Genomic DNA, 11,796 nt, shown 5'->3' on the forward strand with positions numbered 1-11,796 from the left:
CTTTTTACACAGCATCTTATTTAGATCCCACAATACCTTGGAGGCTTAAAGTATTTCACCCAAAGTCACAAAGGTAGAAAGTGGTAATTGTTTGTCATACTTAGACCTGTTTGAAACTCTAAAGCACATGTTAATAACTATTGCTTTCTAACACGTATTATGATATATATATATATATATTTTTTTTAACTGTTGACTCATCTTTGGAAGGCTAACTTGAAGAAAACCAAACTGCTGCATTAATCTTTTGATATATATTTTAACATTCAGATGAGTATAATTTAGGCACCCCCCAAAAGCCACAAAAAAGAAAAAACTTACTTTTGCTCTCAGATAGCATTTCTGTTCGGTCTGCAAGAAAGAATATATTGCTGTTCTGTTGCTGCCTATATACTTTCTGGAAAACATAATTTAGGCTAAAATCAAATTTTGATCTAAAAAGTAGATGTTAAAATCCTTAACCCTATTATCACTAATTCTTGAACTTCAGTAATATATATTTAGTACTATACTTTAGCAAACACAGATAAGCAAAAACACAAATAAAAGTCATCCATTGCCCAACTACCAGAAAGTGCTACTACTGAAATGAAACTATTTTCTCTCCATATACCATTTTAACAAAAAATGTTCTTACTGTACCTGCAGATTTATGCTTTTATCAATGAGCAATATATTGAGAACACTTTTTCTTATCAGTAAGTGTTATTTTACAAGAACACAAAAATGGCAAAGCAAGCTACGGCGACCAAATTATACCTACTGCTATACAGGTATAATATATTACAGTTTATTTGCTCGCTTCAAATACTAAACATTTAAAGTGCTACCAACTCTTTGCTATTGTAAATCAACGTTGTGATGAATATCTTTGTAACTAAATCTTCGTGCACTCCCATGATTCTCTCCTAAGTATCAACTACTATAAATGGAACTGCTGGGTCAAAGTGTTATAGTTTGAGTTGTTGAGACTTTCTGCCAATTTGCCCTCTAGAGAAAGTCTGTATTAATTCTGCCTCAACTTTTTTTTTTTTTTTTTTTTTGAGATGGAGTCCTGCTCTGTCGCCTAGGCTGGAGTGCAGTGATGCGCTCAGTTCACTGCAACCTCTGCCTCCCAGGTTCAAGAGATTCTTGTGCCTCGGCCTCCCGAGTAGCTGGAAGTACAGGCAGGCACCCAGCTAATTTTTTTATGTGCTTCAACTTCTAATATTCCATAAGTGAAAACATCAGAAATATCTAACCAGTCAGTTATTACATAATCTTTAAAATACTTTTAAGAGCTCAAACTCATTTGTTCCTGAATGTTAAAATGTAATTTGACACTGGAACTATACACAAAGCAGTAGCTTGCTTGTTTATATTAATGGAAATGGCATTAAATAACCATGTTACACATTTATAAAAATCTATGTAAAAATTTTTTGGAGGGAGGGGAAGCAATGTATCTTTTTTTGTTCAATAATTATCCACATTCATTTGAAAGAAAAGTTTCTTCTCATCTCAATATAAAGTTTGTTTGTATCAAAAGAAAACACCAAATTCAGGGTATAAAATAAACATCATCAGTGATTACAGCTCCAAGATACCAAAATACAACTAGTATCATTTGTTGCAAATGCAATGTGAATAGCATATGATAGAAAAAAGACATCTTCAACTATGAGATCTATCCATTTAAAAAAAGAATCTAGACACTTGCAATTTTAAAAGATGCTGAAATACTATACATTTTATTAAAGTATGATTAAATCTCATATATAATTCTTATAACTTTAATATATAGTTAACACAAATAAACCTCCCACATATTTGTTATTCAGAATTCCTATAATAACTCACCCTATTCTTCTTAAGGTTAGAAAGTTCATCCACCACAATTTTTTGTTCTTTAATCTATTGAAATAAAGAAAAACTCCTTAAGCTAGATGTTTTCAAAGTATGTTCAATGAGAATCCCTTAAGGGGTTGTTTTAAAATTAGAGATGGGATAAGGGGCTATGATGTACTGGTTTTCCAAATGGGCAATTCGTGAATATACAGATTATCTTCAACAGCAGTCTGTGTGGGGGTCCAGTTGGGGAAAAGTTGGAGGAGAAAAAACAGTGATTAGACTTGCAAAATGTTAGGTAACCCATTAAGATCAGACAGGGGATTTGGTGTTCGTAACCAGCAATCATGCCAAAGACTACAGTTACTCAACAAGGTTTATACCTTTTATTAAAAATATATGATATACACCAGACCCAGCACGGTGGCTCATGCCTGTAATCCCAGCATTTCGGGAGGCCAAGGCAGGTGGATCACCTGAGGTCGGCAGTTCGAGACCAGCCTGACCAACATGGAGAAACCCATCTCCACTAAAAATACAAAATTAACCAAGCATAGTGTCGCATGCCTGTAATCCCAGCTACTCAGGAGGTTGAGGCAGGGGAATTGCTTGAACCTGGGAGGCAGAGGCAGCGGTGAGCCAAGATTGCGCCATTGCACTCTAGCCTGGGCAAGAAGAGCGAAACTCTATCTCAAAAAAGAAAAAAATATATATATAAAAATATATATATACACACACACATATACATATATGATATACACCAAAAGGAATTCCAGTCTTTCAATTAAGCTGTGATTTAGATGGGGGGAAAAAACAGCAAATTGAATGAGGGGTGGGTTACTTTTTTCAATATTTTCATGATTTTATGTACTAAGCAGTGCAGTCAAACACATTCAAATCAAGCAATGCCTTATTTGGGGACAGTAAGACCTATCATGTTCCATCTTTGTATTTTTCCCTTTTTAGCTCAATGGCTAGCATGGAGCTGGCACTGTTGAACTGGTTTTCTTTTTTTTTTCAAACAGGGTCTTGATCTGTTACCCAGGCTGGAGTGCAATGGCGCGGTGACGGCTCACTGCAGCCTCGATTTTCCCAGGCTCAGGTGATTCTCACATCTTAGCCTCCGAGTATCTGGGACTACCGGCCTGGGGCACAGTGCTGACCTGGGTTTCATTTATTTGTAGGGGAGGGCTCAACTAAGTGAAAACTAAGTTTCTTTTTAACTCTTTAACTATTTATTTTGTGAACACGACTAATTACATAGTATCACACGAGCCTCTAAAAGCAGCTTTTATAATATTTGTGCTACCTCACACACCTCAAGGATTTGTATCCACCAGTATGCGTAAGGGGCTTGCAATGGTGGTAATCAGAATGGACTGTGTGTCTTTTGAAAATTCACCCCCAATTCCCATGAGTGTGCACCTTTCTGTCTCCCCAGTTGGCAGAGCTGTAGTAATGAGGTTGAATTCCAAGGCCGGATTTGTAAACATTCTTTGAGACTTAACGTTTGTACAGGGCTTTCCCATTTTAGGAATGACAGGTGTACATTTCACTTTGCTTCAAAGAAGGTAACTGATACAAAAAGATTAAAGAGACTTGCCCAGATGTCATTGCAAGTTTGGGACAGAACCAAAGTAGAATCTAGGACATGTAATACCTGAAGGGCTATAACCCTCCCCATCCCCATTTATCTTTAAAGGTTTTGTTTGTTTATGGCAGTTAAGGCTTATATTATATTGGCTTCCTCCCTCCCCCTTTTTGGTGTAACAGTGACAACCCAATGCGTGTTTTAGGACCATTGCTTTGGTTAACGGAGAAGCAGCAGCTAACAGGTGGATGAGGAGAGACCAGTTAGGAAGCCATTGCGGGGGGGGAGGCGGGGGTCCCGATGGCAGATGACGGTGGCTTATTTGGGGTGGCAAGTGTTCACGGTGACAAAGGGACATATTTGAAATGAGTTTCAAAGGTATAACTGATAGGCTTCCATGATGGGCGTCAAGGATGGATCCCAGGTTGCTGGCATGATTAACCGGATGCAGAATATCTGCGATGGAACAGATTTGGGGTGGGCGGTATTTCCCAAAGTTTAAAAACACCCAACCAGAACTCCGCCCCGCTGCCACCTGGGTCGTGTCTCGGGGCAAATTTCAATATCTCCCTTTTCGCAACTGTTTTCAGAAAATAAAAGGACTAACTGTAGCTGTTAAGTGCTAAGAATAAAAAGAGCAAAGTAGCAGGGCAAAGCCGAGGCCCGGGCAGGCCCCACGCTGCCCCCTGCGGACCAACTTTAGGGTCCTGTGGCGCCCAGTCTCGAGTCCAGGAGCCTTTCATCGCGTCTGACACTCACCTTGCTGCTAAGATCCTCCTTGTGTGGGGTCGAATTGTCGGTGGGGATCAGCACAGGGCTGTCCTCTGGGCGCGTCCCTCGGTTGGGCATTTCCACCCACCGCAAGAAACGCAGTACGCTCGGCCCTGAAGGAGCCTAGAGCATTAGTCACCGCGCATGCGCGCTTCCAGCCGCGCGCACCCTTTCTTTTCCCGCGAGTTTTACCAACAGCGTCTGCGCGCTCACTTGAACGCATGCGCAGGCCGTGTCTGGCCTGGGGAGGAGTTTCGCGCCTGCGCGTGGCTGCTTAGGGCGTGAGTAAACAGTCTGGTTGCAAAATCTGAGGTTCCTGTACTGGCCTCTAGTGGTTGAGATGCAGAAACGCTCAGGTGGTTTCTTCATGACGTCTTATCTAGTATACTACGAGTTATGTGCGCCCTCCAGTGGTAAATGTAAAGAATAGCCGTGCAATAGAAATAGCTCTTAATATAATATGTATTATCTAGGGAAAGATGAAGTTGAGGAACATAGGAGATACTGTGTTGGCAACAGAACTATACAGACTTGGTAAAGTTTTGGTTAACTCGTGGTTAGGGTTGCCGGATGAAATACAGTATGAATTTCAGATGAATTCGTAGTTTTTTAGTATGTCTATGTCCCCTGCAATATTTGCAATATCTCACTTCCGTGGAAAAAAATGACTAAAACTTGGAAATAGGCAAAAGAGATTTATTTACTGGATGTTCTTTCAGTGCTGCTCTGAACTTGACTTTATTATATTGACTTGACTGGGCTGTTTTACAATTCTCTAGGGGCAAAGGTTAACTTTGGTAGAGATTTTGGTTTGGTAGAGATGCAAATAATTTTTTTGGTGTACCAGATACCAACACAGGTTATGATGTATTGTTCTGTAACACATTAGTCAGCTTTGTCTCTAACCCTGCAATTGTGTCCTAACATTTCTTTATTAATATATGCCTAGCTTCTCTAATATTCTGTATTGGTTTTAAAGTCTTATCGGTTCCCTCACTAACTAATGAGTTGAATAAAACTTTGACATGTATTTGTTTTATGTTCACATTAGAGACATGATTTTAGGTTTTTGAGAATTATACTATATTATTGGAAATCTTAAGGTTCCACAGAGATGCCCAAGTGGATTTATGTGATGAATCAAACTGTCTCACAACAGAAATGTATACATCATGGGTTGTTTAAGTCCAGGCATGTTTTTTATTTGCTCTTAGAGAAATCCGAAGTGGTTATATATTTTTCCTTCTTAATTGATTTTTAGAATTTTGTTTTTGTTTATGATTTGTACATTCCTGATAAGTTATTCAGGTATAACTTATACATTACTGATGCATTGATAGCAGCAATGATTGGGAGTTTGGTTTTGTGGTCTAACCATTTGGTGGTATCTGTTGGATGATGGACGTCTAGTCTTTCTTGGTAGAGAGGTAGATAGGTGCAGTGGCTCAAACCTGTAATCTCAACCACTTGGGGCTGAGGTGGGAGGATTGCTTGAGGCCAGGCGTTCAAATAAATAAATAAGAGAGGCGAAAGAGACACCAGTTTGTAAGTCTTTTTGTTTATCGTTTGTGAGCTCAAATTAATTAATTACTTTTGTGTCCACTGAGAGGGAAGGAGGACAGCTATTTGAGATGTGGGTTGGTGAGGTTTTGTTTGTTTGTTTTAACATAAAGGCCGCTCAAGCAGAAGAGCTGATGAATTTTTGTGGTTTTTGTTTACTTTTGACCTGAGATTGAAGTTGTAAAACAGAAGCAATAACCTCTCTATGTGTCTGTGTGTGTCTAACTTAGAACAGACTTTATGTCTCCCTGGGTGAATATAAAATATTTCCCTACTTCTGGAGTGTATTAATAAATCCCACTATAATATCTCTAATTAAAGGGCCTCTGTTCTGACTAGTTTATAGAGATAAATAAGCACTGATATAATCCCAATATTTTTAAAAGCCCAGAATTTCCAATATTTTAAATGTGCCAGATTTTTAAGGAAAAAAGTTCTTACAAAACCGCTAGTTTAGAAACATTTTAAGAATCCAAATTTAGGAAAAAGCTCCAAAGTGAAGTATCACTTTACTTTGTTGTTGTAATTGTTGTTGTCGTTGTTGTTGTTGTTTTGAGACAGAGTCTTTCTCTGTTGCCCCGACTGGAGTGTAGTGGTGCAGTCTCTGCTCACTGCAACCTCTGCCTTCTGGATTCAAGCTATTCTCCTGCCTCAGTTTCCCAAGTATCTGGGATTACAAGTGTGTGCCACCAACCCGGCTGATTTTTGTATTTTTGTTAGAGATGGGGTATGGTAGTATGTTGGCCAGGCTGGTCTCAAAAGTCCTGGCTTCCAGCTATCTGCCTGCCTCAGCCTTCCAAGATGCTGGGATTATAGGTGAGCTGCCAGGACTGGCTTCCACTTTGTTTAGAGGTAATAGTGAGGCTTATCTGTAAAACTGAAGAGACTGAGCATCCTAGGATATTGGTCTTCTTTGTGCCCCACCTTCTATTGTAGTAGATGGGGGAAGTAAGGTAGGCCGTAGGACCAAGGGGGAGAAGTCAAGGGAAAGTTAATATCACAGTCTAAATAGGTGATTTCAGAAGGTGACAGGACCTGAGATATTGGACTGATGTTTTCCAGCAGAGCTCTAGGATCTGGGAAAGGAACTACTGGATCCTTAACATAAAGTCTTTGTGGGGAGAATGCAGGGAGAATGCTTTGTTGCCCTAGTAACAAAGCACACCAGGCTGGTCTTGGTCTCTCAAGGGAAATGGCAGAGTCTCCAAAGTACTGGTCTAGACATTAGTAAATCCTTTTTACTTGAGATAAGGCTGGTTCTCAAGCTTTGCTTCAAAGCTGTGGAATGTGGACATCAGTCCTCCCTGGCTCTTGCAGCCAACTTCACTTTGGAGCTCTTGTGCAGGGCAGAAACCTAAGATGTGGTGAGTGTGGTAGGGTGCAAATTTGAAGATGCACTGACTCTCAGGGTCCTGCAGTAAGTGCTCTTAAAATTTTCTGCCCAGGTGCCTCATGTAGCCCTCATCTAAGCATATTGGTCTTCCTTCCAATCCACTGCTCTCCTGCCAGTTGGATTTGAAGATTTCGCTGTTGATAGTTCTGTTTTACAATCTAGAGGTCAGTGTGGTTTGTGAATGACACCAATGAAAGATGCTTTATATGCTGCCCAAGCCTGTTGTATCTTCACATAGTCTGACAGCTACAAAAAAGGTTAATCGAAATTATCTTGGCTTCTTCTAGAACTCTTCCATATGAGTGCCACTGTCCACCTCTTTCCCAAAGACTGAGGACATGCTTGAAACATTTTGGTCTACATTATTGAAGAAACAAAATTAAATGTAATAGTCTGTGATTTAGGTCACAGTACATGGCTGGTCCCATTAAATAAAATAGTTATGAAATGTTTACTATCAGATGAGTTGCAAATAATGATGAAGCATTTATTGTTACTGAATTTGAATTTAGATGCTTTAAAAACATGTGGAAGTATTTCCACCTGAGTGAAGCAATAGGGACAAATAAAGCCTAACTGATATATTAGTGATAATTGTTTATGTATTCAGATGATGTTTTTCTTCATACAATGCCTTCACTATAATGCAGAGCTCTTCACAGCTCAAGTGTTTTTACCCTACTTCTGATCGTTAGCAATAATAAAGTTTTACCAAATGATTAATTAATATCTGTTTGTGACCACATGTAACTCTGTGTTGGGGTCTTCACAATTAGGAAAATACTATTGCTACCACAGTGAAAGCAAGCAAGTGAGCTCAGTTCACCCGTGTTTGCTTGTAGGTTCAGTTGTTTTGGTTGTAGAACCATTGCCATGCTATGGTTGTTGGCTTGTCCTAGTAAAACAAAACAAAACAACACATGTTTATGTATCTGAGTTTCCAATTATTTTCTAATGGAAGTTGAGATTAAATTCTTAAGGCCATACTTCCTGCTGGTTTCATGTTATAATCATAGGTGTGGCTGCCACTGTGATCGAAGTCCCTTGAAAGAAAGGGCACAGGATGGCTTTTGCAGAAGGAGGAATGTACAAAGGTAACAGGGAGAGGGGAGGAATTGAAAGGGTAGGAGGGAAGTTGAGCGGTTAGAACTTGGCAGACTATTTTGTTCCAAGAACCAGACAATATTACTGTACCACTGGCACTAATATTTGAACTAGTAGTGATTTTACTTAGAGTCAAGTTACTGAAGACAAAACACATGTAGGTAGAGTTCTTTGTGAATTCAAATCAATAACTGGGTTTTTTTCTACAAGGTATACGGTTTAAAGTATCTTAGTTGAACTATTTAGAGAAAGCTTAGTTATCTGGGCTTGAAAATTTTTACCGCAAGACTCACAAGACCCTGGATCATTTTTTTTTTCCATTTATTCCATTCAGGAATTCTATCATTCATAAATTTTATTTTCTTGAAGGTCATAAAATATTTAATGAATTTCCTAAGCATAGTAACCAGACTATTATATCCCTTGTTATACATAAGGAAGGTTACCTATTAGAGGAAGAACCAGAAAGGAATCCATAGGAAAGGGATACTCTTGCTAGAAACTAAATCCACCTGAAACCAGCTATCTGAAACCAGTATAATCTTTGTTGCTGTTGTTGCTTTGTGTTTGTTTGTTTGTTTGTTTGTTTGTTTTGAGACGGAGTGTTGCTCCATTGCCCAGGCTGGAGTGCAGTGGTGTGATCTCAGCTCACTGCAACCTCCGCCTCCCAGGTTCAAGCTATTCTCGTGCCTCGGCCTCCTGAGTAGCTGGGATTACAGGCGTGTGTCACCACGCCCGGCTAATTTTTTGTATTTTTAATAGAGACAGGGTTTCACCATATTGGCCAGGCTGCTCTCGAACTCCTGACCTCAAGTGATTCACCTGCTCTGGCCTCCTAAAGTGCTGGGATTACAGATGTGAGTCACCACTTCTGGCCCAGTATAATCTTTTATAGTCCTTTTTTGGAGTGATAAACTCTCTTAGAATGATAAGGGTTTCTGAACTCTACACTATCTCAATTTTTTCTCTACTGTTTATGCTTTGCTGTTTTTAATTCTAAAATTATAATTTTTTATAAAAAGTGCTCATAAAAAGTTAACCTAATCCCTATTGATAAAAACAAAATGCAACAGTGTCAACAATTATATAACATCCCTTTGATCCCTCTTCAAAGTGGAAGTTATTCCACACCCTAGGATAAGTCAATTCTAGTCTAAAAATGTGGAATTGCAACTTCTAAATCCGAGATAGCCCTAATTCATTGTGTAACTTTGAGCAAATTCCAGGAACTCTGTGCCTCCATTTTCTTATCTGTAAAATAAGGCTAATAATAACTACCTGAATTATTAGAGTGACATGAAGCTCCCTAAAGGATTACTTAAACATAATTAGGATGAAAGAAGAAACACAAACTAATATTGCATCTCCCTTGGATACGGAATACTCAACCAGAAGTTATTAAACTTCCCTTCTGTAATTGAGGACTCAGGTCATCTCGAAGAACACAGGCTTAAAGCTTGCATTGAAAGACATTTTTTTTTTCCCCAAGTGCTTTAGGTATAAAAGAGTAGTTCTCAAAATCCAGTCTGCAGTCGAAATTCTCAACTAGATTCCTAAGCTTCATCCACCAAAGTTCTAGATTTCCAAGAGGCTTGTATTTTGCAGTAAGTCCTGTAAGTGATTGTGCGGAGGCATGTAGTCATTCAACCACATTTTGAAAAGCATTGCTCCAGTTTGCACCTAAGCTTTAGTTTAGTTTTTTTTTTTTTTTTTTCCTTAGTGGCCATTTAGTCTCCTCATTTAATAAAGTTTTTGTTATGTGTTCCCATCACTAAGCTTCAATAATTATAAACTCATGACCTTTTGTTTCACATATATCTCCAGCCACTCATCTTCCCCCACCACTAGCTTGAAACAAACCCCAGACTTTATATCATTTTGTACGAGTCATTCATTGTGCATCTTTAAAAAATGGCTCATTTAAAACACATAATCAAGTTATGAAAGGTAAATAATTAAGAATTAAGTAATTCTTTAATATAATCAAATATCCAAATAGTGTTCCAAATTTTCCTGATTATCTTATAAATGTTATTTTTTTATATAGTTTGTTTAAATCAGGATCTACATAAGGTCTATACATTACGGTTGATTTGCCATGTCCCTTAGTTCTTTAAATCTGTAGTTTCTCTCCTTTCCTCATCCTTCTCCAGATTCCTTCCCTCCCCACCCCTTCATAATTTTTTTGTTGAAGAAATGAGGTCATTCTGTAGCACTTAACAATGTCCTCTGTATTTCTTAAAAATAGGTAGCTAAATCTAGAGGCTTGTTCAGATTCAGGTTTGACTTTTTTTTTGGCAAGAATATTCCTAAGTGACATTGTGTTTGTCCATCAGGAGGTGCATAATGCCGTCTGGCTGTCTTTCTTTTTGTGATGTCAGCAGCCATTATTGATAATTGTTTAGAATCATTATTTATTAAGGCTTCCAAAATGGTGATATTCTAATTCTATTATTCCTTCTTTGCTTATTAGTTAATGTACTTCTAAAAAGAAAGACTTGCCCTCACCAACTATTTGGTTATCTCAATGTATAATTTGTATTTGAAAACCGAATAAATACTTGACTCTTTCTGTTTACAGTTTTCAAAATATTTTCCTAGAATCTTCCAAAAGTGACCAAGGCTTTTAAAAAAAAATCTACCATTATAACCTCCTGGGTTTAAACATATTTAATGTGTTCTACATCGTTGTAGCTAACTTGTTAATGTTCAGATTGTTCCATCTTTGGCAGTGGGAGCATCTTCAAGTTGCCTTCTGAGTCCTTTTGACATGACCCCATAGTTTTTGATAGGCTGATGTGAAAAGATGTTCCAGGTTAATCTTGTCCATGTTCTGCCCCTGGTCTGGAATCAGCTAATTTTCCAGGAAGCCCTGAATCCCTTAGCTGGAAAATTGCATTTAGAGACCACAATCTGGGTGCTGCGTAGAGAATGGATCATGGCTACTGGTGTTGTCTTTGTTTCTAGGTTTTTGCACAGCAAAGAGCTAGGACATGAGTTTTTAAAAAGAAAATACAGCATGAAGTCATACCAGTATTCCCAATTCAGTTAGTGACTATAAGGTTTTAACTTAACCTCATTAATCTTATAATCTCAGAATAAAAATACCAACAGTATGATTTCTTTTTGCCTTTAGGAAATATCTTGCTGAATATTTACAGTTAATTACTGTGCTTTAAAGTAGTTTTGAATAGTTTCTCAATAGATATTTAAGTAGTGCTTTATAAAATTTTAAATCTTATTTTATACTTATGTAAAATATTTACAGTGTTTCAAAGTAAGTTCCAAAACAAATATACAAAACAAGGTCTATTCAGAGAATTTTTGCCTCTATTCCTGTTCCTTCCACCCTATTCCCTACCTTCCCCCTATAGAAATTGTTAATTTTTTAATTTTTAAAAATTAAAGTACAATTTACTTGCAGTAATGGTCACACATTTTAGTGTCCAGGCATATGGTTATACAACCACTTCAATCAGGATGTAAAACAGTTTCTCTATTCTAGTAAATTTCATGTGCTCTACCTCTAGCTTCTGGGAGCAACTCACAT

General features: G+C 38.1%; 1 protein-coding gene across 1 annotated transcript in view; it reads right to left on the reverse strand.

Moving 5' to 3' along the window:
• ASNSD1 (asparagine synthetase domain containing 1) overlaps positions 1-4,388 on the reverse strand; it is an 11,050-nt gene extending 6,662 nt beyond the window's left edge. Inside the window, exons 1-3 of the mRNA XM_011974257.1 lie at positions 4,178-4,388; positions 1,840-1,893; positions 322-397 (exon numbers count right to left, since the gene is read on the reverse strand). The gene's annotated coding sequence lies outside the window, so the exon portion shown is untranslated. The remainder of the gene's footprint in view (positions 1-321; positions 398-1,839; positions 1,894-4,177) is intronic.
• Positions 4,389-11,796: the final 7,408 nt, after the last annotated feature.

Source organism: Mandrillus leucophaeus, unplaced genomic scaffold, assembly GCF_000951045.1.
Source record: "Mandrillus leucophaeus isolate KB7577 unplaced genomic scaffold, Mleu.le_1.0 Scaffold143, whole genome shotgun sequence".
NCBI lineage: Eukaryota > Metazoa > Chordata > Mammalia > Primates > Cercopithecidae > Mandrillus > Mandrillus leucophaeus.